At 47.1% G+C, this 27,480-nt stretch overlaps 1 protein-coding gene across 4 annotated transcripts in view; it reads left to right on the forward strand.

Moving 5' to 3' along the window:
* Positions 1-27,480, forward strand: part of LOC119455925 (poly(rC)-binding protein 3-like) — a 490,025-nt gene that overhangs the window by 70,039 nt on the left and 392,506 nt on the right. The gene's annotated exons all lie outside the window — the stretch shown is intronic.

Consider the following 27,480-nt stretch of genomic DNA (forward strand, 5'->3'; position numbering starts at 1 on the left):
TGGGCCAAGCGGTCCACCGACCGAAACTGTTGGGTAAATAATAAACCTAAGGTAACCGCGAAGTTGTGCTTCTGATTTTCCTATATATATATATATATATATATATATATATATATATATATATATATATATATATATATATACGCTTGTGCTGCGAATTATGCGATTGTTCGCGTTGTTGGCGTGAATGAAGAGGCACTGTACCTAAGGTGTGCCGGCGCGGCGCGGCCTAGCGTGGGAAATCTCTCAGTTTAAAGTTTATATAGTCAAGGAAGCCACTTATTTATTAAGCTGTTTGTTTATGTGTCCCATATTGAGCATTCAGAGACAGCACAACGTTTTTCAACACTACCGTAGTCTAACACTGTGTTTCTATGACATCGGGTGGGCTCGCTTACCAACGAACTGGAGTAACCACTGGCAGGCCAGTGCCGTCGGCTGATCCCAAAGGCAGCGAGAAATTGTTTGTACCATACAGTAAGCGCGAAGGGGCCGATGAACCTCACTGACTGGCTAACAATGCCAGCACGCCAGTATATACACAGATACGACTTATACATGCTTGGCCCTCATTGTGAATGATGGATACGCTTCCGTGATTGAGCTTGTCAAATCTGTGTATTCGTCTCGCGTACCTCTCTTCCGCGTGTTGCGTTTTCTTCGCGATACGAAAGTCTCCCTGAATCGTATAAAATACAAATACGCCCCTGCATGCGAAGCTCCGCCACCATGACCAGGCAGACATCGAATCCGCATTCTCGCAGCGTAGCCAATATTATCGGTAGCCACGTTCACCTGCGTCGACATCATTTAGGACAGCTTTAGGTTCAGTCGGTGGCCGATTCGCCGCTGTGCAAGAAAGAGCCTTCTCTCACAACACGCTGCTGTCGTTTCATGTCTCCGTAATGTTTTAGGGGAAAGCACTACTCTTTTGATGTGCGGTTCGCAAACTAACTCGTTAGTCGATGTGCCGTAGATTCTTGGCAAAAGAGGAGCGCCACACGCAGTGCGGACGAGGCCTGTCACTCCTTCCTCCCTGCGTCGACGTCGAGCGCACGCATTGTTCTTTTAGCAAACCGCATGAGAAGGCACGGACGTCATGTATACCGTTGGCAGGCTTCGTATATAACGCCGACGTTCGCCGGCAAGATTGCCAAAGTCTATTCTCAGCCGGAATTCAAGAGGGGTATGCTGCATGGGTGTCGAAATCAACAGCCTGGAAGAGTGGCCACGCCACGGTCACGTCCGCGCCTGGGCCGCCGCTCAAATCTCAAGGAGCGCGCCAGTGTGCGCGCGGTTTGGCGGGATGCGGGGGAGCAGGATGGAGATCGGGGCAGCCCCGGTTGACGCCGCCGCCGACAGCCGCCTTCCTCCTCCTTAGGTGCGCGCTTCATTTGCAGGTGCCATCAATTTGCATAATGAGTCGGTGTGCGGTGATTGCGCGGAACGTGCGCGCGCTCGCTGTCGAGAGACGTGGGCACGGCGCGCCGAACCGCTGCGCGTGCTCGCCTATATAGCGTGCCCTGCACATTAGTTGGATGCAACTTCGCGAAATCGGCGGAGGACGCTCGGAACGGCGAAGTCGGGGGCCGCGTACGCGTGCGGTGACATTGCTTTGTACTGCAGTGCTCAAACAGCTTTGGAGTCTGGCAATTATGCAGATCGCCCGCGTGGCTCCTTCATTATCAAACTGCACGGTGTATATAGAGCAGCGGGAAGCGCTTTAACTGGCCGCCAGAGTTCAGGATGGGAACGTCATAATCAACACTGACGCTATTCAACGTTACAAAGGGATCTGTAAGCTATGAGATGTACTTTACCGTAATAGTTGGAGAGACTGCGCGTAAAAGAAAACACACACACACACACACACTTGACGTCCCTGGGTGTATTTTCGCGCCTCAGTATCGGCACTCCTGTTCCATGCGTGTCGAAGTAGATAGGGGGGAGGGGGTGTCAAGCTTTCATTCTTGGGCAAAGCAGCAGGGGGCTTCAGTCTGTTTACTGAAGCCACTGCTACTTGTGCAACGGCTGCCGGCCACATTGGCCTCAACTCGTGGAGTAGCTTATCGTTAACTTGTAGGTCTGTTGCGCCCACGGGCCGTGACGTTCGCTAGAGAAGTCCACTTATTTTATATACGTCGACGCAAAAGCACATAGAGAGAGAGAGAGAAAGTAAGGAAATGTAGGTAGGTTAACCAAACGGACGTGCTATTTGCTGCCTCGAACGGGGAACTAGAATGAGGGATTGAAAGAAAGGAAAAAGCAAAAGAGAGAGAGAGAGAGTTGACGTGCAAAGTGGAAGACGCAAGGTGTCTACTATAAGCATCTTCGAGACCCATGTTTCCCGTTGCTCGTAAGACCTGGCTAGATGAGTATACTGACAGGATGATTTGATATTATTCATTTCTTCGCTAAGTGAAGGTCCTGCACCTTGAAAACCTAGAAAAAGTGCTGGCAAGCCCTCAGGTTGTTCCTTAAATTATAGCTCATATCTAAAACAGGGCGGTTAGGATGTTTTTCCGGTTCTGCAATTACTTCCAGCGCATCCAGCTCGCAAAACATCGCCTTCAAGATCCGCTTCTGTTACTCAGAGACAACCATCGCTGGAGCGTGGATTCGGACGCCGCCTATTTAATATAACCGCTTTTCTACGCGCCAGCTATGGTTTTGTTTCCTAGACGGTGTATGTGTCCTGATGTTTCCACACATAAGGTGGTCACGTGGGAGCAGGACATCGCGACGTTTTGGCACTCACTCCGGCTCCCTCGGTTCTGTGGTATGCTGCATGCACCGATGTAGCAGCATATAACAGCTGTAGGCCACTGAGTGGCTGTCAAGGCGTCGCGACATCCTTCTTGCACGTGACCAACCTACGTGTCGTAACACCACGACCCCTACCCATCTTGCGAAACGAAGCCAAAACTGGTTCGTAGAACAGCTAGTACAGTAAATTATTTAAGGATCCCTCAGGCTTGCTAGTATTTTTTTATGTCTAGAATGTAGTGTCAGTACTTTTTAAGGGGCTGGGTTCCATGTGTTGCTGTCGTATTTCAGCAGACTTCGGAAGGAGAAGCCCCGGCGCGAGCTGGTGACAGCTTTGGTAGAGCTGCACGAAACCTTGTATGTATGCGGGCACGCAGAGTTGGCGACACGGTGCGTGCGCCTTCGAGCACGCTTCGTTAGACAGCGCGGCGTCGCGGTCGCGGACCTAGCGAGCGAGGGAATCGCTGATTGGGCCACCAACTAAACTCTGTCCTTTCCGCGCGCGCGCGCTTACCTGGCGCTGCTCCGCTGAGTCGGCGTCGAAACCGCGCGCGAAGCGAACACCGCGAGAGCTTCGCTATACTTCGAGAGCGCAGCATTTCTCAGTGGTCGTGCCCGAACGTGAGGTTTCGAGAGGACGGTAGAGAGCGACAGTACTGTTTTCAGGCTGACGTCGCGATGGCAGTGTCCTATATTGGGCGCCTCGTTTTCGTAACTCCAGGACGGACTGCGTGGTTTCAAAGTTGAGAACTTGAGACACTTAGTAGATAGAAGCGCAAGCCTCCATCGCGGTGACACCACGAGTGATGCAAGCTGCGCTCCGTCAGTGTTACACAGAGAGCACTGGTGTACCTGAAACTCGTCGGCCAGCAGCTTATCAAAAGCCGGAAAGAGAAATGAGAAAGTTAGGAGAAAAGTTGAAAGTCCTCGACATAGCGCTCGACTAAGATCTCGCTGCAATATCTCCTGCAAAATGTTTAGCGGAGTTTTAAAGCATATCAAAGGGGACTATAGATGCCCATATAAATGAACTGCACAAGTAGCGAGAACTGGACGAGTTGGAATATGTTCGTGATCTGTCAGCGGAACAACCAGACGAAGACGAAAAAGAAGAGGCGATCACTGGCGCTGTATATATCAACTGAAGTTTTAATGCAAACACCGGGTCAATATATACAACGCGGATTGCAGCCAATGCGGAAAAAAAAAAACAAGAACTAAAACCAACACCTTGTGCGAAATAAATTAACCTCGCAGTGACTGCTAAACAACCGTCAGAAATAATTAAGACCTATTTTTAAATAGGGACACTCGTGGCAGACTACAACGAAACCAGTACCTTCTGTGTTCGACCATTCGTACAGGAGATAAAGTCAGCCGGATGATGGTATACTACAGAAACAGCCAAGCTCTATGGAAAAAAATGCACCCCCCTTGAAAACTTCTCACGTCCTGAACTTGATAAGAATTTTTGTGTCACCTATGACAATGCGCATACATATATCGTCGTTGGCAAAACTGGCGCTCACACCTGGCTACCTGGGGAAGCAGTAATTTTGCTACATATGCGCGATGCACGCGCGACATTTCGCTGCTTTTTTCCAAACTCGATTGGCGCATCGACTGTTCACGAACGAGCGAGCGTTGTTTCGTAATCGCAGAGCCTCACTTGTGTTTCTCCTCCACTTTGCGCAAAGTTTCCGCAGCCTCGCAGCGCAGATTGTGAAATCAAGGCAGCATGCGACCCTGACGCATGAACACGTGAGCGAGTTGTTCCACTTTGCCTCGACGCCAGTCGAGGTTGATGCGAAGACCCTCGATTTGAGGTGGCCTTCTTGCTAGCGTTACATGTTGATTTGATGGCAATAAACTTATGACCCCGAAAAAAGTTGCGTTGGTCCGTGAATTTGTGCGCTTAAAGGAACTTTAAACAAAAGCACTAATCAGTTGATGCTCACAAAATGTTCTTTAAGAACTCTACTTTAGTTAATTTCGTGGTAATATGTTGATTATTAGACGAGAAAATGAAGTCAAAGCTTTTTTTCTTTCCATGCCAAAAATCATGAAAAAATCAGCTAGAGAGCCAGTAAAAAAAAAATGTTACCCGTCTTAAAAAAAAAAAAAAAAAAGAGGGTTGACGTGGTCGGTACCTTATAGTCCGGGACTCCGTTGGCGAAGGCTGCTGCTCGTGCTCTCTCAATGAGCTCTTGTTGGCTCTCGAGGTAAGAGCTGAACAGAGATGCCTCTCACCCCTCAGTTGTTGGCATCTGATTCTTTTGGCAGGCCCATACCATGTGGTAAAGGTCTGACTTCCCTCCACAAAACCTACATTCCTTGTTGAAAAATCCTGGATCTAGCGCATGTAATATGCGCGGGTTGTTATAGAACAGCCTCTGTAACTGTCTGAGTTTTTTTTTTTCTATTTGGCCTAAATTGCATTTAGTTTTCTCGATGGTGATGTCACGGGCATAGAGATCGTGCCGGATGCAATCGATCTCGTTCAACCGACCGGAGAGCCGGCTCATTGCTAAGTTGAAGAGCAGGCGTGACAGCATTGCTGTCACACCAGGTTGATACGCACAGCCCTGTTCTTCACGAAGCTTCGGACGTACGCCAAGATCCTTCGGCCGCGGTTGGCAGCTTGTAGGTTTTCGAGGATCTTCGAGTGTTTGACATTGTCGAAGGCTCCTCTCAGATCCAGCGCAAGGATTGCCCGGGATGGATTCTTCCGTGGTCAGTCCTTTAAATCACCTCAAGCTTCAGCTGAAACGTACGTCTTGAGTTGACAAATGTTTCCTGAAGCCGAACGTGGAGCGCGGAATCATTTCATTGTCTTCCATGAACTTGGCTTGCCCGCGCACGACGTAAGGGAGATGGGTCGTAGATTGTTGGTATTAATATCCTTTCCTGACTTGAGGATGGAGCGTACGTCAGCCGTTTTCCACGCCTGGGAGAGTTCGCCTTGTTGCCAGCACTTATTGTAATAGTCGTTAAGCTTCTCTAATTCTCCGATGTCCAAGGTGGCTAGCATCTTGGTTGTTACTTTGTCGTGGCCGGGAGCTGTGCTCTGCCTGATGTTCATGAGCGCCGTTTGGACCTCTTATATCGTGAAGTCGCGATAGAGTTCATTTATGCTCTCCTGTATATTCGATCGCGGCATCGGCGTCCTTGGTCGTACAGATAGATGTACCGGTTATTGAGTTCTTCTATCAGGTTGTCTTCCATGTCTTGAAATCCATGAAAGGCCCTCTTGAGGTTCTGTTTCTATCCCTATTTGCTTTTGGTGGGTCCTATGAGTCAGCGGAGCCGGTTTCATGTCCGCTTGAGATCTAGTTTCCCTTGAAGCGAGTCACATGTCTTGAACCAGCTGATTTTGGCCCATTTTCACGCGTATTCTTAGCCTGTTTACTGACCACCGCAATTTTGTTGCTCATTTACAGGTTGAGTTTTTGTCAGCGCCATCTCTCGACGAGGGCTTTCCGAGCTTCGCATAGGTGGAGGAGGTGGGTGACGACGGGGATTTCATCTGATGTTGGGAGGGTTTTGGTGACCTTTTTCTTTAGTCCCAGGAGTTAGCGAGCCCAATGATCAAAGTCAGCGGTGTCTGCTGAGGCGAGATCAGTGTCGCCTCCACGGAATCTTTTTCAGTCTGCGAGAGCGGCTTTTCCTCTCTGGCGGTGGTGTTTGGTACTTTCTAAACTGGTGAGGAGAATGAATTCGCGGTCGCTGCCCCAACTTTCACTGTTATTAGTCCATTCATAATTCCTAGAATTTTTGACCGGCGTGAGGTCTGGGCACGTGTCACGACTTACACTGTTGCCAGCTCGAGTCGGATTCGGGGGTCCGTAAGGAGGGCGAGGGCCACGTCAATTATGGCCAACGCGAGTTTCCTGCCTTTCTTATCTTCTCTCTGATAGCCCCACGCGAAGCCGCTCGCGTTTTATCAAATCACCTACGATTACTAGGGGAACGCCGCCTGCAATTTTTACTGTTTTGAGAAAGACTGCTTCGAATGATCGAGTCATTCCGCCTCCGATGTCGACTAAGAACGTATGCGCCCCGGCTACTCCTACGATTGGAGAGGATTTTCACGGACGTATGTTCTATTTCTTCAGTTAATTCCAGATCAATAGTCGTTGTTGTGGATTCTTTGCGGACGAGGATGCATGTGGCGCGCCCGTGCTGATGTGTGGAATGGTGTCGGAGTTTGGCATCGGTGTGTACATCTTGTAAAGCTATGACAGCCGGCCTTGAGTTCATCGCTTCTAGAAATTGTTATAGGGATTTCCTTTTTGTTTTTTGTTTTTTTTTTTTGAAGCACCTGCAATTCCACTGTAGTACTTCTAATTTGGGCCGTCTATCCGTGATTGGACGATAAGAAGGTTCCCTTGCTGTCTATGTCACATTCAGACTCTAGGTCGTCATCGACAACAACTATACGCGTGCCGCTTTTTCCTACCAGCTTAGCTGCTTTCTTGCTGTTATGTTGTGCTAGTTACTGTAGTTCGCGATCCGTTTCGATCTCGTATGCTTGAAGCTTCTTGAGGATGGGTTCTAATAGCCTTTCGAACTGACGTTGAAGTATATTCGCAATCATGCATTCAATTTGGCCCTGTACTCCTCAATTAACTTGACTTCTAATCAAGCATTAGCTTGATCTAATCGCTGATCCATGCACTGTTCCAAGCGTGCCTCCAGGCAACTCTCATGTAGTGCGTTCCTTACCTGTATTTATTGTATGTCACGCTGCACCATTTTCAACGACCGTGAACGAGATCGAACTATATAGTTTCGCACGCACCTCTAATGCTTAAGGTTAACGAAGCGTTATATATATATATATAAAGGTCGGTCCACCGACCGAAACTGTTGGAAAATAATAAACCTAAGATAACCGCGAAGTTGTGCTTCTGATTTTCACATATATATATATATATATATATATATATATATATATATATATATATATATATATATATATATATATATAGAGAGAGAGAGAGAGAGAGAGAGAGAGAGAGACGTTGCAAATCAAACCACCTAAATGATTTGCAGAGGAAGGAAACGAAAGCGCACGTTAAAAAAAAAAAAAAAAAAAAAAAAGAACTGAAGGGAACGAAGCAAGGAGCATGGTGTTCTTCTTAGCTATAGCGTTAACGCAAAATTAAAGGTACTGTGATTCTGAAAGCACTTCCCGCTCTCTCAAGGCCACTACCTCAGAAATATGACAGTAGTAAGCACAAAATTGAGTTCACAGGCTATTTGATCCCAAACGATCTTCCGTAAGGCGAGTTTTAACAGCTGAATTGGAAAGACAAAGGGACACGCAGACAAGGACGTCACTGTCGGTCTCCCTTTGTCTCTTGTTTCATTTCAGCTGTTAAAACTCGCCGGCCATGAACCAACTAGCTCAGATAAATACCATACTGCTCTTTCTTAACTTGAGGGTAGCTTACTAAAGCCCAGCACAATGCATTATATCATATGTTCTCTCTCCCACGTGCCGTTCCTGTGTTGCTTGCGTTTGTGCCTACTTTATCTGCTCATAACAGTTTCTTGTTTCTACTCGTATTTTATGTCTGCTTTGCCCGCTGACACTTAACAGAATGGGAGAGGGGGGGTGCATGTGTGTCACACGGTCCTGAGGAGATCGGGCGAGTACTGCAGTAATTGAAGTCAAAAAGAGATGTCCTCTTTCGCCCCACCAAAGTGCCGCACGCGGAGACGACAGCTACTCAACGCCTGAACTCACGCGCCGCTGTGTCTTCCGCGCAGCATGCCAGCGGCAGCGGACGGCATGCAAGAGTACGCACGGGCGCGCTGTTGCCGATCGGCGCTGCGCATAGTGGGCGACCGCTCGGCCGTGACAAAACAAACGCGCGCGTTCGTTAGGCATAACATCCCCCCCCCCCCCCCCCCCCTGCGCTCATCTCTACTCTTTTTCTCCCCGCCATGGCTGCCTTCCCTCCTACACGGGTCCATCATTAAGCATTTCCTTCGAGTTTATTCGGCACCGACGTGCCCTTGCGCCGCGCGACACACTACGGTTCACGCATGCTGTTTACGCGCTGGCGAGAGTTTCATCGCTGCCTCGTTGTTGTCGGAGGGAAGCCGATGGCTTTTCTGGCTGCCAGGACTTGATTAATGCGAAAGTTCACACGTCGATGCTCGGCGCTGACGTATGACAAAAAAAGGTCCCACTCGAGTCTGTCGGTCGCAAACAAGGGCGGGAAGTAACGGAACGTAAGGACAAACATCGCGTACTTTCTTTCTAATTTGTTTTACGTTTGTGCTATGGGTTCGACGGATAATATTTGTTAGTTCTTTTTTCTTCCCAGTTTAATCATGGCATATATTGCTTCATGATGCGCAGCATGCGTTGCTCCTTTTTTTTTTACTTCTCATCTCGCTATCTGCTGCTGCGCTCATAACAATGACTGTGCCGGCACCATTAACCATACAGTGAATGCAGGTTGCATTGTATATTCTGAAGTATATATAATGTTTATTTGCCGCATACTTCTGGAAACTGAATGCCTTCACCCCTTTTCTCTCGCGTTGGTTACCTGTTGCATGTATCAAGTGCAACAGCTGTTGAGTATCTTTCACTTGCCTGTGGGTTTTGACTTCAAGATTGAGTGTGTTCGACTTATATATGTGAGTTTGCTTTGTGTTTGAATGTGTTTACTTTAGCTTTTTGAATCCTCTAGAAGTTCTGTTGGACTTATTTCTATGTTCAAATGAGTAGCCATGCACGCTTAAAGGCGCTAACATCTCCGCAACATCATGTATTTAAAATATCTATGCACGCCTGTGGTATCTAACAAGCAATCTTGTCAAGTTTTGCCAGTGATATCGTGAGCCGATGAAATATTTGTACGCTGATGATGATTCACTTGTGAGCTGGACGCTTGGACACTGTAAGAAATGCCAAAACGTAAGCGCTATCGAGGACTTATTCAAGCCACCCTTCATGCTAGGTTACCGATTCGTAGACACATTCATTTCAAATAACTTCGAAGTGAGAGAACTCGCTTGAAGCATCACCCTTATAGAATCGCCCTTAATAGACCTCACGAATGACACACGAAGGGGTGCCGCGCGCTCATGTCATTTAGAATTCATCTGCAACGAAGTTGTCTTAGAGGTTGTGCAGTACCCCTTTAGTAGGAGACATTTTTTCGTCGTTGTAACTGCAGGAATGATGGGATCGGAGTCAAATCAGTAGGTCGCTTCGGTATCAGGCGGAAGTCGTTACACAGCAAGGCGTTGACGTCTAGTTAGGGGAATGGTAGACAGATCTTTGTGGCATCAGTGAAAGAAAGCCATTTAGAAAGCCATTGCTTCCTTTGCTTTGGCCAGCACGTGACCAGCCAGCCTGTGTTCCAGCCAATTTTGCAATATTTGAATATTTCGAGTGCTTTTGGCACCGGGAAAAGCGCGTAAAATTGCAAAGCTTGAATTTTCCTCTCGGAACGCAGAAAAATCCAGAAAGTACAAATTAAATATAGAATGGTAACCCGGTTGACATAGTTCTGAAGGTTTACCAGATTGCCTGAAAAAAAAAATCAAACTTTTTTTTTCTTTTTTTTTTTTGCAAGAAGCTTCGTGGTTATGGTTATAAAAAAGTAGCTTTGACGGTCGGCCCAAAATAACATGTGATACATCATTAGATAGCTCTACGTGTCTGCTATGCACGTGCGAAGTTACAGAAAATCATTGTTTTTTAAAACGCGAGGAATTATTTTGTGCATTTTAGTGTCAGGACCGGCTTTTCTCCGACGTGCGCCCAAGCTTGCCGGCCGGGGAGGCAGACGACAAAGCTGGCTTCGTCTGCAACGCAGTTGACAGAGAAACGGTGTCATGGTCTGCGTGTTATTGCCCAGAGGCGCACGCTCTAACGCACTGCAGCGTGTGCTTGGTGTGTGCCTTGTCAACCGTTCATCCATTGCACATGGGATATCACGACATGTCAAATTCGTCAGGGAGTTTTGCAAAGTGGAAAGGTACGTTTCATGTACTTTATAGATAATATTTGCACTTAAGTAGCCATCAAATCCTAAAAAAAGGCGCTCATATCGTTCACGCAAAGCATTTTGAAAGGTACGAGTATGTCACACTGCACTGCAGTGCGACACATCAACTTGCATTGCGACATGCTGGAAGCAGGACACTTTGTGCCCTACTTCCTGGAAACCAAAGAATGTCGTAAAACGATGCAACTCGAAGACACCTGTATAACTACATATGTATAGAACCGAACCTTACATCAAAGTGAACAAAGTCTTCTGGTGTTGCGTCTTACCGCTGTTCGGCAACCTGAACATGGTCGGCAAAAAATTCATATGTGAACTATTGAGGCTGGTGCGCTCAGACGTGGTTGATGTCCACTTTTCGCATTCATGGAAGGAAAAAAGTATGAGTCGAGGCTGCGGCGCTTGACGTCGGTCGTTTTGAATTTATAAGAAAAAGAAAGCCAGTCACAGTGTGTTGAATTGTTTCTCGGGCTCATTTTATTAATAATAATAATTGCTAGACGGAAAGGCTTCATATATTTATGCTGTCTGCGCGATCCATGTGCGAATATTTCAAAAAATAATTTATCACCTTAAAAAAAGACTACCTTTTATAACTTATCTCATGCATAGCAGACACATAGGGCTATGTAATAATGTATCACAGATACATTATTACAGTCGACCACCGATGCTACTTTTTTGACCTTGAACTCGAAGCTTTGTGAAAAAAAAAAGTTCCTTTTTTTCTTTTTCGGGTGATCCACTGAACCTTCGTAGCTTAAAATATTTTCGGATATACTATGTAAACCGTGCTACCATTATATATTTAATTTGTGCCTTCTGGATTTTCCTGCGTGCCGAGAAAAACATTAAACATTACAATTTTACTTCCTTTTGCCGGTACCAAAAGCACTCGAAGTTTTCAAATATTTCAAGAATTGGCTATTTTGGCAGCCACACCATTTCTTTGTCTTGCTATATACACCACGTGAATGTCTAGATTGTGAAACATGCCTTTAAAAAATTGTTGGTGCGTTATTGCTCAACTGGGCAAGAACAATAAATTTTCGCCATGATGCAGGAAATTTTTGGCAGGAAAAATTCCTGAACACTGTCGCAGAATTGTGTTACACTACACCAACGGACAGCAAGTATTCGGAGGACAAAAGGCGCCCAAATTAATCCCCGTGTTTTCCGTCATGTGCTGAATTCATCATATACAGGGTGTCCCAACTATCATGCACCAAGATTTTAAAATATGCAAATGCCACTTAGCGGGATAGAACTAAGGTAATGTTGTTTGCGATCGCTAGGAGATACTCAGATTATTTTTTGCATTCCACCGAATGACATAATTAGTCTGAATCAACTTCTCAAATATTACAATTAGACTAAAGGGGTCAATGAGAAAATTGTAGAGCAACATTAAAAACTCCCGATACATCTTTCGGTTGCTCAGTACGTGCTACATAAAAGCTTGTTTCCGAGCGTGAGTGCATGCAAAATTGCCGCGCGACTGGCCACTCGAGGCTCTTACGTGTATTCGCGGCCTTCTTTCATGCTCGGAAAAACACTTTTACGTAGCACGCATTGAGCAATAGAAAGCTGTATCGGAAGTTTTTCAGATTTTTCTCCAATCTTCTCACTGACACGTTTCATCTAATTATAATGTTTGAGAAGTTGATTAATTAATTAATTAAGGCCAATTATATAATTAGGCAGAATGCAAAAAAAAAACTATCTGAGTACCCCCAAGTGACGGCAAACAACGTTACCTTGGTTCTGTCCAGCTACGTGGTATTTGCATATTTTTAAATCTTGGTGAACGATAGTTGGGACACCCTGTATATTTTTTTTCTTTATTGTCGTAGCACTATTGCGCTCAGATAAGCCAAGTTTAAAGCGTAGGAACACACAAAACGCGCTCTACAATTCCCTCGGCTCGCACACTCCGTCGTGCACTTATTAGAGGACTCTAAAGGGAAAATAAAGAACCTGGTGACACTCTCGCTGCCACACCCTTTTCTGTTATTGTTCCTCATATTTCTAATTGGCCTTGCGCACAGAGTGTCGGCGTTGTATATAGCTGTTTTTTTTTTCTCTCTCTCTCGCTGCGTTGAGGTGTCCTTTCGCAAAGTGCTTCTCAGTGTTCGAACCTGCAGGGGTCATCAGTAGAGGGAGAGGCTACAAAGACTTGGTTGCTGTTGCCGTTGTCTTGACCCAAAGTCGGGGTCCTGAAACCTTAATTTTCCCCACCGAAAACTTCTTCGATGAATTTTAGAAGAACATAAAAGTGCGTGAAAGAACATGAACACAATGGAGAGACGAGGGCGGATGTTTATATATTCACGCATGCGCTAGACAAAGGCGGACAGGAACGCCTTTTCGCCTTTGTATAATGCCAAAGATGGATCACTGATACGAGCGCTATGGCATTTTGACAAGAGAAGCGCCTAAAAAGGTTAATGACAATCTCGCGTTCTCTTATTTTGAATATATCTCAGTCGCCAAGTCGTTCGGCCACTGTTTCAATTCTTACATAAGGTACATGCTTCGTTTAAATACCCCTATAATGTCGCAATTTTAATGTTGAGGATCACGATCGATAGCATGTGTTCCAATTCCCCAAAATTCTGCTCTTTTCATTTTTTTTTCGGTGGATCCTGCGCGGTGCGGATCCAGTGCAAACGACCGAATTCGAAATGTCGACTCATATTGGAATCATTTCCGGTATCTAAGTGCGCCGGGGCTTGTATCAGTGATTCGTATTTGGCAATAGAGCGCTAAAAAAGCGTTCCTGGTAGCCTCTGTAAATCGCATCTGTTTAGATGTGCGCAGCCTGCGCACTTCATATGCCTCATGATTAAGTTGTGTGAGTTTCACTTGTGCTTGTTCTTGCCCTCGTGTTGCTTTCATATATGCTAGCACAAATGCTAGCAAATGCTAACACAGTACATTTCTTAAATTCGGGGTTTGGCAAAGTTTTCCGACGTGTGGTTCGGCAGACTGGCGTTGACTCTCAAGTTAGTGCCTATGGAAGTGCCTATGGAAATTAAAAAATCAAGCGCTCGCGTTTTTATAATGTGACTGCGCTAACCAGAGGATGGTACCATCCTCTGGTTATCCACAGACAGGTATTAAACTAAGAAAGGACGCACAAACCTACAGGAACATATATAGATATATCCACTCCACCGTTCTCCTCCTCTCGGCAATAGTAACCGAACACCAAGCTGTATCTGAATTTCAACAACGGGACCAAGGCTGGCGCTCTCCACTTAACTAGTGCTGCAATGCGGGCTTGTTTGGTGCGGCGCAACCAGAGGATGCGCGGCACTGGCTAAGCAACATGGCGCATGCATTGCAAAGTTGCCAACGAAATTCCGCCTTAACGAGGCTTCCCCGTATATATGGCCGCATACGAGCGAAGGACGTTAGCACAACAAGCACGTCTAGACTTGCTTCTCAAGTTTCTCGCGGAAATGGGCCTGGTGGTGCAGTTTTAGCACCCATTCCCCGCAATTCCACCTCATTTCCCTTCTTCGTACCTAGAAGACAGCAGTCGAGAGGGGTGGGGTTGGATGGGGTCATAAACAACTCTGTCGCGTTGCGACAGGGGTATGTTGGCGTCCACCTGAAAGGAGCTCGAAACTACACAAAACAAGCGCCTGTCCAGCGTCTTTGCATCCTGGTGGAATTTATGCGCTTCGTTTAAAACCGCAAGCATGGCTCGAGAGGCTGGAGACGTGAGGCGTGTTTCTTCTACTTGAACAAGACAATAAACACGCTCCTTATAATTGCGTGCAGAGGCAGTATTCTGCAAAGAAGAAGAAATGAAAAATGAATGAATTTATTGACGAGTCTGACATCCTTGGTGTCTGTACGATGTATAACAATATGATAGCAAGCGCGCCACAAACGACCGTTATCGCATCGACCTTTCTTTCAAGAAGTGAATATGCAAACTGCGAAAATAGCGGGAAATAAATGCCTGCGTGCCGCTATTTGTTATATGCCGTTGCTTCAGTACCGTAATAAGCACAAAAAGCAAACGTTGTATTAGAAATGTTGCAGTTTCGCCCGAAAGGCGAAGCATCAATTGCGATAGCAAATTACTAGAGAGCTATATACGAAGTAAGGATAGTAGTTTAATCGGCTGCATAAACGTGGGCACATTCGCTTACTAACTGAATTAACAAGCACGATGTCAGCGCGCATAAGCAAACATGAATATATCACACTTGATGACCGCAGACAACTACCGTCTAAACGCTGGCGTGAGCAAGCGCGAAGCAGCAGTGAGTGAAGGTTCGTGCGGTCTATCGCTTCAACGGAAACTGAGCGGCGAAACCACAGCGCATACAAAGTTAAGAGCCGTGTAGAGATCGCTTTCAAGATACGGTACGCGCGACCGCCCGGTGCCGCGCAAAGTATAGAAGTTGCTCGCAGAGCAGAAGCCGCAACCCCTCCCTCCCGCGCTGCCTCCCCGCCTTCCTCCTTTTGCGTGGGAGATTGAGTCGCCACTTCCCCTTGCGGCCGGTCACAAGATACGCATTTGGTGCCGCAACTAAACGTCGCCTCCCCTCCCTCCCTCTCTCCCATCCCCCCACGGCCTTTTGCACGACGGAAGACATTGCGTTTGCTCTCCCCCATGCGTTCGTTCTCCGTGAAAGCGCGCGTCCCTCGCGCGCTTTAAAGAGCGTACGGCGCGGGGCGACGATTTTATCGCCCTTGGACTTTATACGGAACCTCACGGCGACGATGCCGATGGTGGAAATCCGCTTGGAGTGTCCATATAATTGCTATCGCAATAAAATATTTGAAGGTATAACGATTGCAATTGCAGAGAGAAAAGCTAATTTATTTTTGTATGATCAAAATGAAGTGATAAAACTGGTATTTTAAGACCGCAAAAGTGCGGCTGCAACATGAAGGGCACTAAGAGCGATGCTAGATCAGATTAGGTACCGACGAAGGGCCCTGCCGAAACTCTGTTTTCACTTATTTGGAGCGGAAATGTTGTGAACAAGTACAGAAAATATAATGCTGCGCTTCCTTTTTCTGTTTTTAATTTGCTGTTTAATTTAGGAACAAAATCTCAGCGTTATCACGACGTGTCACTTCAAGGTAATACGTGGATGGTTTCGAGGCCGCAATATCTTTGGAAACTTGCTTGATTATAGATATTTGGTTAACTTAAAACGTAAAGTAGTCCTTCATCGATAAACTACTATATATATATATATATATATATATATTTGCCGCAAGCTGGTAGTAAACGCTGACCAGTCGGTGAAGCCAGTTTCGTGGTTAAAATACCACGTCTTCGCAACGTGGGTCAGATAGAACGCGACGGTAGTCAACTTCTGTCGATCGGTCCACCCATTGGCCGAACTCACGCGGTTGTAGTTGTCGAGCCAGTCGTCGACGTCTTCCCCGCGGAGACCCGCAAAGACTGGTGGATCACGATGAGGGGTGGTAATGGTGCACGATGTCAGTGCAGCCGATGTCGTAGGAGCAGGAGCGTCAGGGGTAGCGATAGTGCCGGCGGCCGACGCAGGGGTGGTCATAGCTGTGGGGGTGGCCGGGCGCAGGCGGCGACCGGAACGTAGCTCCAGGTAGGGCAGGAACGCAGGAGGACGTCGGGATCTTGACGCGCCTCCACCACTGTGAAAGACGGAAGACGACCAGGACAGGCAGCACTGGCAGACCCGTTTATTCCACCGGCACGGCCGAGGCTCAACACGAAGAAGAAGAGAAACATGGATGATGATGCTATATACAAATGAGAACGATGAAGTACGTTAAATGTGCTTACAATATATATATATATATATATATATATATATATATATATATATATATATGTATAACAGAGAGTTCACCGTCGTTCGAAACCACCGCAAGCACGCTTCCTTATATATATATATATATATATATTATATATATATATATATATATATATATATATATATATATATACTACTAACGACCACAGAACGCAAGTGCATGAGTAAAGTAATTGAGAAGGCGAACATATTAAGACGGAAAGGGTCTTTGAAGCCAACGACGGAACAATAACAACAAAAGCTCTAAAGCTCCAGTAAGTTGCAAACAAGGTACACGAAGCAATCAGGAAAACGTTGAAAAAAATATATTAGTATATTACTAACGACTTAGTACTTTCTATATTATTTGTTTCGGGTCTTTAAAGCTGATATATAATCCTGGACGTCATGGTGGGTTGGTGTGGGAACTTCAGTTCGGCGCAGCCATGGGTCTTTCGTTCAAGTTTTGCTTTAGCAGAAGCGTAATTTACTATAACGCAACTTGATGTTCCACTCGTGCTCCTCGAAGAAAACGACATTCGATGCCGAGAAGGTGATCCAAGTCATAGGCGTGTATATCGACTGGTGCGTGACGTGGCTGGGTAGGCTGCAGGGGTCGGTAAGAGAAGTGTCATGTACTCGTTCGGGCCGGATGGCTTATGACGCGGCCCCGTGGCGGGTGAAGACAGACACGTATACTACGTCTGCTCCTGCGGCAAGCGCAGTGACTGCTGGGAACGCCATTAGTGTATGCGTAATGGCAGCAACTCCGAGGAAAGTGCGCGGTTCCTGTTCCCGTCCAGGCGTTTCCCGCCATCTTGTAATCGCCAGCCGATGCAGCTGTCGGTTGGCAGTGCCAGCGTAGTCAACATTCCAGTTCATCCTTCTCGGATATGCGTATAGCTGTCCGCTCGCCGAAACCGCACGACATCGGATCAACGGGGCTAGCAGGGAGTTCTCTTTATCTTGTCTATCGTCGCTCAATGTCTATTACGCATGGCACGATGCATGACGCGAGATCCACAAGGCGTGTAAAGTGCAATACATCAACCCTGAAGTACGTGCAACATACATATAGGAATATGAGTGCTTTTTTCTTCTTCTTTTTATTCAGTTAAACGCAGCAGTGCTGTCTACTGGATCGGTTCTTTGCATATTGGTTGCGTGCATGGAGTTTCTATGCAGGGTGTTTCACCCAGCATGCACCACTTTTTTTTTTTCTTATTTTTTAAGGCTGTGCCTTTAGCAATCACCTAAATAGACATTCGGTATTTTAGATGCGAAGCATCTTATGGTCGGGGCTATGTCACTCCCTCCCTCCATCCACTCGCCGTGCGGCGGCCACACTCGCGCTGCGCATGCGCATCCTCCTCCTCCTCTCCTTGTCTCATCTCCTCTCCTCTCCGGATTGCGCAACGAATGGCAACACCTGCGGCTCCGCGCGCGATAATGCGAAACAGCTTAGGTTAGAGGCGCGACGGTAGGCGCTGCATACTCCGCTGGGGGGCGCCACTGTAGCTCGCGGTATAATGACGCGCGCTCCGCTCCTCTCATTCTCCTCCCGCAACGCCGCGATGAGTGCCACGGACAGCGCCAGCGTCAACGCCAGTGTCAGCGCCGTGGACAGCGCCGCGGAGAAGAGGGCTCGAGCCGCTGCCACGATACGGCAGTGGCGACAGGCCGATCTGAAAACTAATGGGAACTTGAGTCGACCCCATGGCTGCTTCGCATACTACTCAGGGTTCCCCTACGGGAAGATGCTCTAATTTTTTTTTTGTTGCTTTTCTTAACGAACTTGTTTACGGTGAATAAATAGCTTCCTAATTCTTCAATTTACCGCAGCTATACCCCAAGACGATGTTCATAGAGTTCACATTCGTAATACTTTCCTCACTCTCCTGCCTTTCTTTTCATCCTTTACCCCCCTTCCCCTCGCGTAGGGTAGCCGTGGAATCGCCCGTGTAAGTGCCCCAGGAATGGCATGCTCCCTCACCGACGATGTGAATTAAACGTGCTGCATGTCTAACCCAGTAGTAGTTGCATTCATGCGACAGTTCGTTTACCTCAGTGTGGCCACTGAACTCCTGCTAGCAGCTATAGCCTAGCGTCTAGCCTTTGGGACACTTTGGGACAGCGCCACGAGCACTCTTCGAAAACCAAGTTATCAAGAACAGCACCCAGCTACCGATTCGCGCGTCCACCTCGAAAAGAGGCGGCATGTCATATTTATGAGTGACACCGGTGAGACATACGGGTGGAAATAGCCTGCTCACCGCGTGATGGAGAACAGCACTGCTATCACGCGTAAGTGGGAAAGCGCGTCGGATAATTCGAAACATCGCAGGCTTTAAAAAAGGAAAACAATTACTAGTAGAAAAAGCTACGTTAATGATTCTTCGTCGCAAATAACTGAATCTTGTCTTTAAGTGCCCTCTGAAACCCTCCTAGTCACATAGTAGCCGTAAGGATATTAATTAAGCGTGTAATTGCCTCCGCTTCGTCAAATTACCTTAATGTCTTTTCCGCGACGTCATGTTGTTCACAATTAATTCACCCTAAGGACGATTCCACGAGCGAATCAATGAAATTGCCCTAAGCAAGAAATCTGACCGCTTGCTAAAGACATTCTCAAGAGGGGCGTCAGAAGCAAACGACAGATCTGACAAGCATGCCAGCGCAGACTAATGGTATTTTTGACGGGTCATTGCCCAGCGCTTCGGTGGCGCCCTTTAGAGATGCTTTTCACAAGTATTGAGCACTTTAAAAAAAGACAGCCTGTTTACCCCTTTATTTTTAAAAGAAAAACTAGAGATGTTTTAGTAGTATAAGAGAGCGAGAGTATAGTTTGAACAGTTGGATAAAACTGGCTGCAGCACAAACGTTTATTGAGTGGTTCAATAAACAATTAATAATAAGCATATATTTCCGGTATAGATGCCTGAGTGAAACAAACTGCCTTTTCTAGTGCACCAACAATACAAATCTGAAAATTCTAAGCAAGAAAAGAGTCAGAGTCACTGTCAATGTATGAGGCGCAGTGCATGGAGCAGCATTGTTTAAAACATTGTGGGCACTGAGGTTGTATTGGACACAACCAAGCTTTCGAACTTGTTCAGCAAAGAGCTCTCTGTAAGCACATTTTTGAAGTGAGTCCAGTTCCAGTTGCGTCTGGCAGATGATTGCGATATTTGCCGCCGATGGCATGCATGATCGAGATACGAACGGTTGATTTGTGCAAAGCCCTCGCAACCAGGTCAATGTATCCACATGTTTTACCGAGTAACACATTGCAGTCATTCATCCAGGGAAATATAGAGGGCGCTCAGGTAAATAACGGCATGAAGGTTAACCGAAACGCAGACATGTAGTTTCTTACCCTATAGACTGATACAAACGCATGAAGTTTAGGTACAGTACTGGAATATTGGATCTTTGGATTGGAATATTGGACCCGCCGTGTCACATAGATCGTTTCTCTGCAGGCTGGAGTACCAGCTAAAGTGTTTTTATGGTTCTGTTGACGAGTCACACTTTTATTAGATGCTATGAATTCATTGCAGAAGAACTAACTCGGCTTTTTCTGTGTGGCGGGGGGCGATCTGTATTAACATGTGGGTTTAGGCTGGGGACAGAGGCCGGAAATTGCTCCGCCTGAGCGCACCTTATTGTAGTGTCACCAGATATAGGGCAGTGCTATCGCACGTCCAGCTAAGCAGTATATTCTTAGAAATTCAGTAAGACATGCAGCTTCTATGAGTGATATATAACGGACCCATCTGAAAGCACGAGGTGTTGCAGGCATGCATGCAGAAAGTGTTTTCTTCTGTATGTTCTCAAGATGATGCCTCCCTTTAATCACGTATCTCCCTGTACATGCCAGCATGATTATTTAAGACGGGACGATTCTCCCCTCGGCACTTCAGGCAACGAGACACGCAGGCGATGTCGAACACTCTCTGTAGTCATGCCCAAGCTACCTTGTATTTAACTCATGCGCTGTGTTGCGCTGTGTTGGCGGTGTGTTGCGGTCCGAGGTTATGGCGCGTCGTTTCGTGACATCTATTGAACTCCTCGATCGCTAAGATCACTCAAAACAGTCGCACATGCGCAGCTTCGGATTACAAAGTTGGACCTGTTGGGCGGCGCTTAGTAAAAATAGAACGCTTGTGCATGGCCTCCTGACTTGTATAACCATACACTGAGCGAGCCACGCCGCAAGCGATATTCGTACGTACCTATACATTTCCCCTTCTCATTTCGGTGCTATACTATGCGCAGTTGGGTTCTACTACTGTACTGTACTGTACTGTACTGTACTGTACTGTACTGTACTGTACTGTACTGTACTGTACTGTACTCTACTGCTCCTTCTAGAGCGAAATTGTGACTTTGACTTTATATACATAACGCTTGAAAAAAGCTGTCATAAAAGTGGGAATGTTCCTTTTTTTTCTTTCTTTCTTTCTTTTATGCAACCCTTACATCTCCAGCTCCACGACTGTGCCATATGAGGTATCAATAAAGCTGTATTATGCGGATAACATGCAATAATAGCCTTAGAATAATATTGAAGCGGGCTTAGTGTGGTATAGTAAAGCTAATTTGCTGCTTTTACGCGGCAGCGCTGCATTCGAGAGCTCCCCTTCAGGACTGGTGGATGATCGCAGCAGCTGTGCGGGTAATGCCAGTCATGACAGCTGCGTCGGCAACTCCCCTACGAGTTCAATTTAACAGATAGCTTCACCGTCGTTCGAAGCCACCGCAAGCACGCTTCCTTTTATGTTCGTTATAAAGCACTGCCGGCTCCTTCGCGGTTGCTTATGAAACGAAAGAACATATTATCATTTATATATAAGATAAGATATATAGAAAGTGAAAAGACACTCAAGTGAAAGCAAATGATTCTCCGTCGTCGTGTTAGCTATATTTACCATTTGGTTTATTCTAGAGATGGGCAAATAGGGCGGACACCGACGCCCAAGGGAGAGCACGAAGCAATGCTGAACTACCGCATTAATTTTCTGAATGTCGAACTTTTTTTATTATTATTAGTTCCGACCACCATGCGTGCTCGGATCCGTAGGTTGCTTGCTCATAGTAAAGTGCGAGCCAAGAAGTTAAGTTTGAAGCTACATGGTATAATTCATCGGGTTTATCGTCAGAAAGCAACGCAGTAGCTACACCAAAGTGTGTTAGTTGAAGATTGCTGATTAATTGTCAACGCTTTACGTTATTTAACGTGCATCCCAAGCACGACACACAAGCATTTTTGCATTTAGTACCGGTCGGACTGCTGCCACTGCATCTGGGAATCCAACCCGCGACCTTGCGCTCGGCGGCGCGACGTCATAGCCGCTGATTCACCGCGGCGGGTGCCAAGGTTTCGGCAAAGGGACAAGGGTGGAGACAAGTCCTTGTGCCGAAATTTTGGCTCCATGCTTGAGGCTGCCCTAATTTATCAAACGAAGGTAATGAAGTCATTTGGGCAAGTTAGTGCATTTTCGAAGGTCGAGACAAATTTAAGCGCAAGAAACATATAGCACAAAGAGCTAACCTTGACTGGCATTTATACTGATTACACGTCACAAACTTTATATTTTGCGAATATCGCCAATGCCAGAACATCGTCGCAGTTACACATTCTTTAAACGGACATTCTTTGACTGCACGTTCCCGTCTTTGTTCGCCCATTGTTCAACTGTTTTGCTTCGAACGTTCAGGGGGCATATTTTCCGGCAGATACTTCAGACAGTTAAGTAATCATGATACAATATACGTGTGAGTCTGTGACAGAATTAACGAACGTGGGATGAAATGCCATACAGCTTTCGCTATAAGGAATAGAGCACTTCCAGTGTATTAGATATTGACCGCAAATGTGTGATCTTCAGATATGCAGATATATCTGTATACAGTGTTTCAAAGGGGTTCCTTGGTCCGAGCACGAGCCTGGTGGCCAGGAGTGTGACCAGGGCGCCTGCACAAGCGACTTCTCGCTTGTGCAGCTGCATCCAATCAGCAGGGGCCGAAATGGACGGTCCACTAGGTGAATCGTTGCAGAATGCCCCCCCCCCCCCCCCCCACGCCCCTGGTCGACGACCACAGGCGAGGGTACTATCTGACACGATAGTCGAGACGACGTCTAATAAAAAAAAGATAATAATAATAATAATCTGGGTATCTCGCAGTGCGAGAATCAGCGGAGATGAAACACGTCGACGGCTTCCATCACAATATCAATACCGAGGCGCTGTTGGTATCGTGGTACCGTGGTATCGTGGTTGTTATCGCTGGTATCCACATCCAATATACATATATTTGCTGAGAAGTACAAAACGGAACGTTTGACGTTTAACGCGTCTACTTACACCTCTTACAAGGACATGATCAACTGCAGCTCCCACTCGAGGCGTTTTCAAGTGCCCCGTTGGGGTCGCATTAAACTATACGAGCACCGTTTATGACGTATAAACCAGCCCCTCTACGCGAATGTCTAGTAGTGAAAAAACTCTTTCACGCTAACGTCATATCTGTTATTCGTGCCTCAGCTAGGTGAGCGACACCAGTACGTGTACTCGGCGAGAGACTGATGCCAAACTTGGAGAACGAAGGAGGGAAGCTAGGTTCGGATGATATACCTGAGCGACTGAAATGCGATAGCATTATCAGGATTGGACGAGCACATATGCCTTCGATTGCACTGCCTCCATGATCGACCCGCGTTACAAACCGCATTAAAATCATTCCGATGGCGCATATATCATGCAGTGGTGTCGTGATCAGCCCCCCAAATCACAACCTTTGATTACAGAGCCTCTGGGATCGGCCCAGTTTACGATCACATTGCCTCCGAGATTGGCCCACTTTACTCGGCGCAGCCAGACGACGAAACGCCGAACCCCGGGGCGGTAGTCAAAGAAAAGTTCGCTTTAAAAGCAGGACGTGTATGTATACATCTCTATGTAAGGAGCGGCCATCTCAAACGGCTTTTGAAAAGCGAAGGCGCTCAACCAACGAGCGCGTCGGCTTTTATACTCTCTCGGGAAAACTCTCGGCCGCAGGAGGAAATCATAATCGAGCCGTAGCACGCGCGCTGGGTGCTTCCCATCCGGGCTTGTAGCGATCTCGCCGCCTCATTGCCGCCTAGGTTCCTCGTGCGTCGAGCTAGCACTGTCATTGTCCGTTAGAGGCATGCCTCAACTTGCCTTCGCCGTACGCTTCGCGCGCTTTTTCTATGACACACATCTGGGAGCAGGAAGAACGTTCTCGACTGGTACAAACACGCGCGCACAGACATCTTCGCGCGCGGCCGCGATTATTCAAGTGCCGGAAACACATATGGCATTCGGCGTTTGGAAGCGCTGGAAATGTCTTCAGTGTCCGAGCGATAAGTTTGAGGCTCAATTGTAGCAGTTTTCGGCTGCGTAGAAAGAACGTTCGTCGTGGACATGCGATCCGGAACAACGGGATCTGATGTCGCGCGGAATTATGGAAAAACAAGGAAATCGCCTAAGCAACATCGTCTGAGACAGCAACCTCGCAATGGAGCGATGATTAGCCCCACCGTCCGTGCAGCCGGCGCTGAGGCATCTCTGCTGAGACCAGGTACATCGACGACTTGCAAATTACAGAGCGAGATGACCACGTGGACGAGAATAAAGATGAACACGGGACAGGCGCTGTCTTACAACTGTTTATTATTGGAAGAACGACAGAAATGTGTAACACCTACGTCTGTCTGGACAGCTATAAGGAAAAGCGGGAAACACAAAAACAAGTAGAAATCAGGAAAGTTGCCAGGGCAGATATTCGATCTTTTTGTAGGATAGGGCGAAATGTGTCTAGCTTATGAAGCAGTTACTAACATCGAGCCCTAACATAGAGTTACTAGCCTTGATGATATGTAACGATGTTCATGCCCTCTGATTTTGTCGCTGGCGCCCCACCTTTCTCGACGACGCAAGTATGTTGGCACCCGCCGCTTCACCTGTCACTTGAGGACGGACAAGTGCAGTGCATGGCTCGAGCGGCGAAGGCGGATACATTATCACAGTACCCTGAAGCCACCCGCCGCGGTGGATCAGTGGTTAAGGCGTTGCGCTGCTGAGCACTAGGTGGCGGGATCGAATCCCGGCCGCGGCGGCCACATTTTCGATGGAGACGAAATGCGAAAACGCCCGTGTGCTTGCGTTGTAGTGCACGTTATAAAGAACCCCACGTGGTCAAAATTTATCCGGAGCCCTCCACTGCGGCGTGCCTCATAATCAGAACTGGTTTGGAATGTAAAACCCCGGAAAGAAAAAGTACCCTAAAACCGGCAAAACCCCAGCGCGTGGAGTAAGACCTAATGGTGGGACACTTGTGTAATGTGGTGCATGTGGATGCGCGTGCCAGTGTCAGGTGTAATTCAATGGTCGGTAGACAAATATATTAAGCTTGGCTAGTCTATAGCTCGACTTTGTGGCCTTTAGGGCGTCCTCCGTTGAGAAAGACCAAAAGCCAAGCGACGAGCCCTCGCAACCCCGACGATGTCTTCCGCATCGTACCGTAACGAGCTAAGCCCAATTCCTAAACCTTCCCAGACTTCCCGAAGTCATGCATTCACAGGATTCTTTCCTTCTGTATTCTCGTCACTTTATACTTTTCGCGGTTAACATATTGTATTTAGCAAGTTTAATTATCTTCATTGACGGCTGTGTGCCATGGTACCGAGGCGTGTTTAACCCTTAGTTGTCCACCTACGTGATCTTGGAGCTTCCATCGCGTTCTTTCCTTTTCGTTGTGTAACCTGATACTTCAATTTATAATCCTCGTGCTACATTTTGAAAGTTTCATTTCGTATCTGTTATGTGCTTTCATTAATTGATAATGTATTTATTATTTAGCTTCCCTCATTACGTGAATCAGCGACTGCATGCTCGAGCGTGGACCTATAACTGCAAAAAGTCACTTTTTTTTTTTCACGCACGTATTGGAGAACAACTCGTCGTTCCATTCCCTCTGCGCCTCGGAGAGTGCACGTGTATAACCACCGCTGCCCACCAGCAAACAAGCGTATTTTGACTGGCCGACGCTTCTATTCCAAACAACGTAATGACGATAAAGCTAACGCGATAAGCGTCACTGGCCGAGTGACGCAATTCATCCCTCTTTAACTCACCACGTGAACGGGGCGCTACTGCGTGACGTCACTGTTCTTTTACCACCAAGAGCTTGCCCAGTTGCCTTGCCTCGTCCAAGGTGGCGCTTGGCTGGGCAAGTTTGCAAAGAATATATTGGTAATTATGTTGCTCGCCGTATGAGTCGTTCCAAATGATTTTTTTTGCTAGTCCTGCAAGAACAAACGCGATTATTTCGCAGAATAACAGAAAAACTGAAAGTTTTTGTGTTGATACACGATTAAGAGTTGCGCGAAACAGGACATCGGAAGTGATTTGCTCTTGTGTGACCCCCTTCTGTGTCCCATCTGATATAAGGACGCATCAAACGATGTACAAATTCCAAGACTTTGATAGCTTGATGCCGTCCAGAAGGTGTCTATATAGCGCTGCATATCGCGGCAAGGCAAACGGTCGCGGGTTCTTTTTATGGTCTCGGCTGGCGCAACGCGGATGCACCAGTGTGCCGAGATGTCGGCGCTTGTTAGACAATCCAAGATGGTTTACAGTAGTTTAGAGCTGAACAACGTCTGAGGCTTATTTCTTTGCGCATCTTTTTGCATCCTTTTCCCATGTATACTCGCGAGCAAAAGTATAATGACCACGGCATCATCAAGAAAGAAAAAACAAAAAGTTGTCGCAGTTTCACCTGAAAGGTGAAGCATCAATTGCGATAGCAAATTTGTAGAGAGATATACGGAGTAATGATATTAGCTTTATCAGCTGTATAAACTTGGACATGCAGCAGCACCGGCAACGCGCCGAACTGTTGTCGACGCCGTCGGCATTTTGCCCGCGTTCGCTCAAAATGCGTGCGGCGTTGGTGACTGTTGCCGGAGCCTCTGATATAAATAGGCACTTGGTGCCGCAGCTAAACGTCGCCTCCCTTCCCTCCCCCTTCCCCCCCTCCCCCACGGCCTCTCGCGCATCGGAAGAAGGCGCGTTTGCTCTACATATATGGTGATTGTAAAGGAGGAAAGAGACGCCTACTTCTGCAGCCCTTAAGGAAGCACGGCGCAGAACGCGCGTTTGTTCTCCGCCGTGCGTTCACTCCCCGTGAAAGAGCGCGTCCCTCGCGCCCTTTCACTCGCACATACAGCGTTCGGCGGCGCGCGGCCACGATTTCATCTCCATTGACGTCATACGGAACCTCACGGCGACGGCGACGGCGACGGCAGAAATCTGCTTTTGAGTGTCCATATAATTGCTATCGCAATAAAAAAGTTTTTAGCGCACAACACGCACTACAGTTTACACGGACTCCCGAGCGGCAATTAGAGCGTTCGCATCGGGATTGATAGCCAAACAGGCAGCCAGGATTCTCGACGGCAGACCCCCCTCAGGCACTATTCATCACATAGTCTGGTTCCCAGCACACATGGGATCAGACGTATTACCGGGTCACCTGAACCCCAATGAGATAGCCCACGACCGTGCGCGAGGTTTCATATGCCGTGACGGGATGGTGTCTCAGGTGAGTTCGGGAGAGCTCTTCCACAGTGATCCTCTAGTTACTTTTCAAGAAATCACATCACATTACAGAGGGGATAGGCAGAGTTTTCCCTCCCCCCATAATAAGCTCAACAGATCACAATCTAGCACGCTCCGCATGCTCCAGACGGGGTCCTACCCCTCTAGGGGCTTTCTGAACAAACTTCACCCCGACATCGATCCATTCTGCCCAGATTGTGGCACTGAATTTTGCTCATT

This window comes from Dermacentor silvarum, chromosome 6, assembly GCF_013339745.2.
Source record: "Dermacentor silvarum isolate Dsil-2018 chromosome 6, BIME_Dsil_1.4, whole genome shotgun sequence".
NCBI lineage: Eukaryota > Metazoa > Arthropoda > Arachnida > Ixodida > Ixodidae > Dermacentor > Dermacentor silvarum.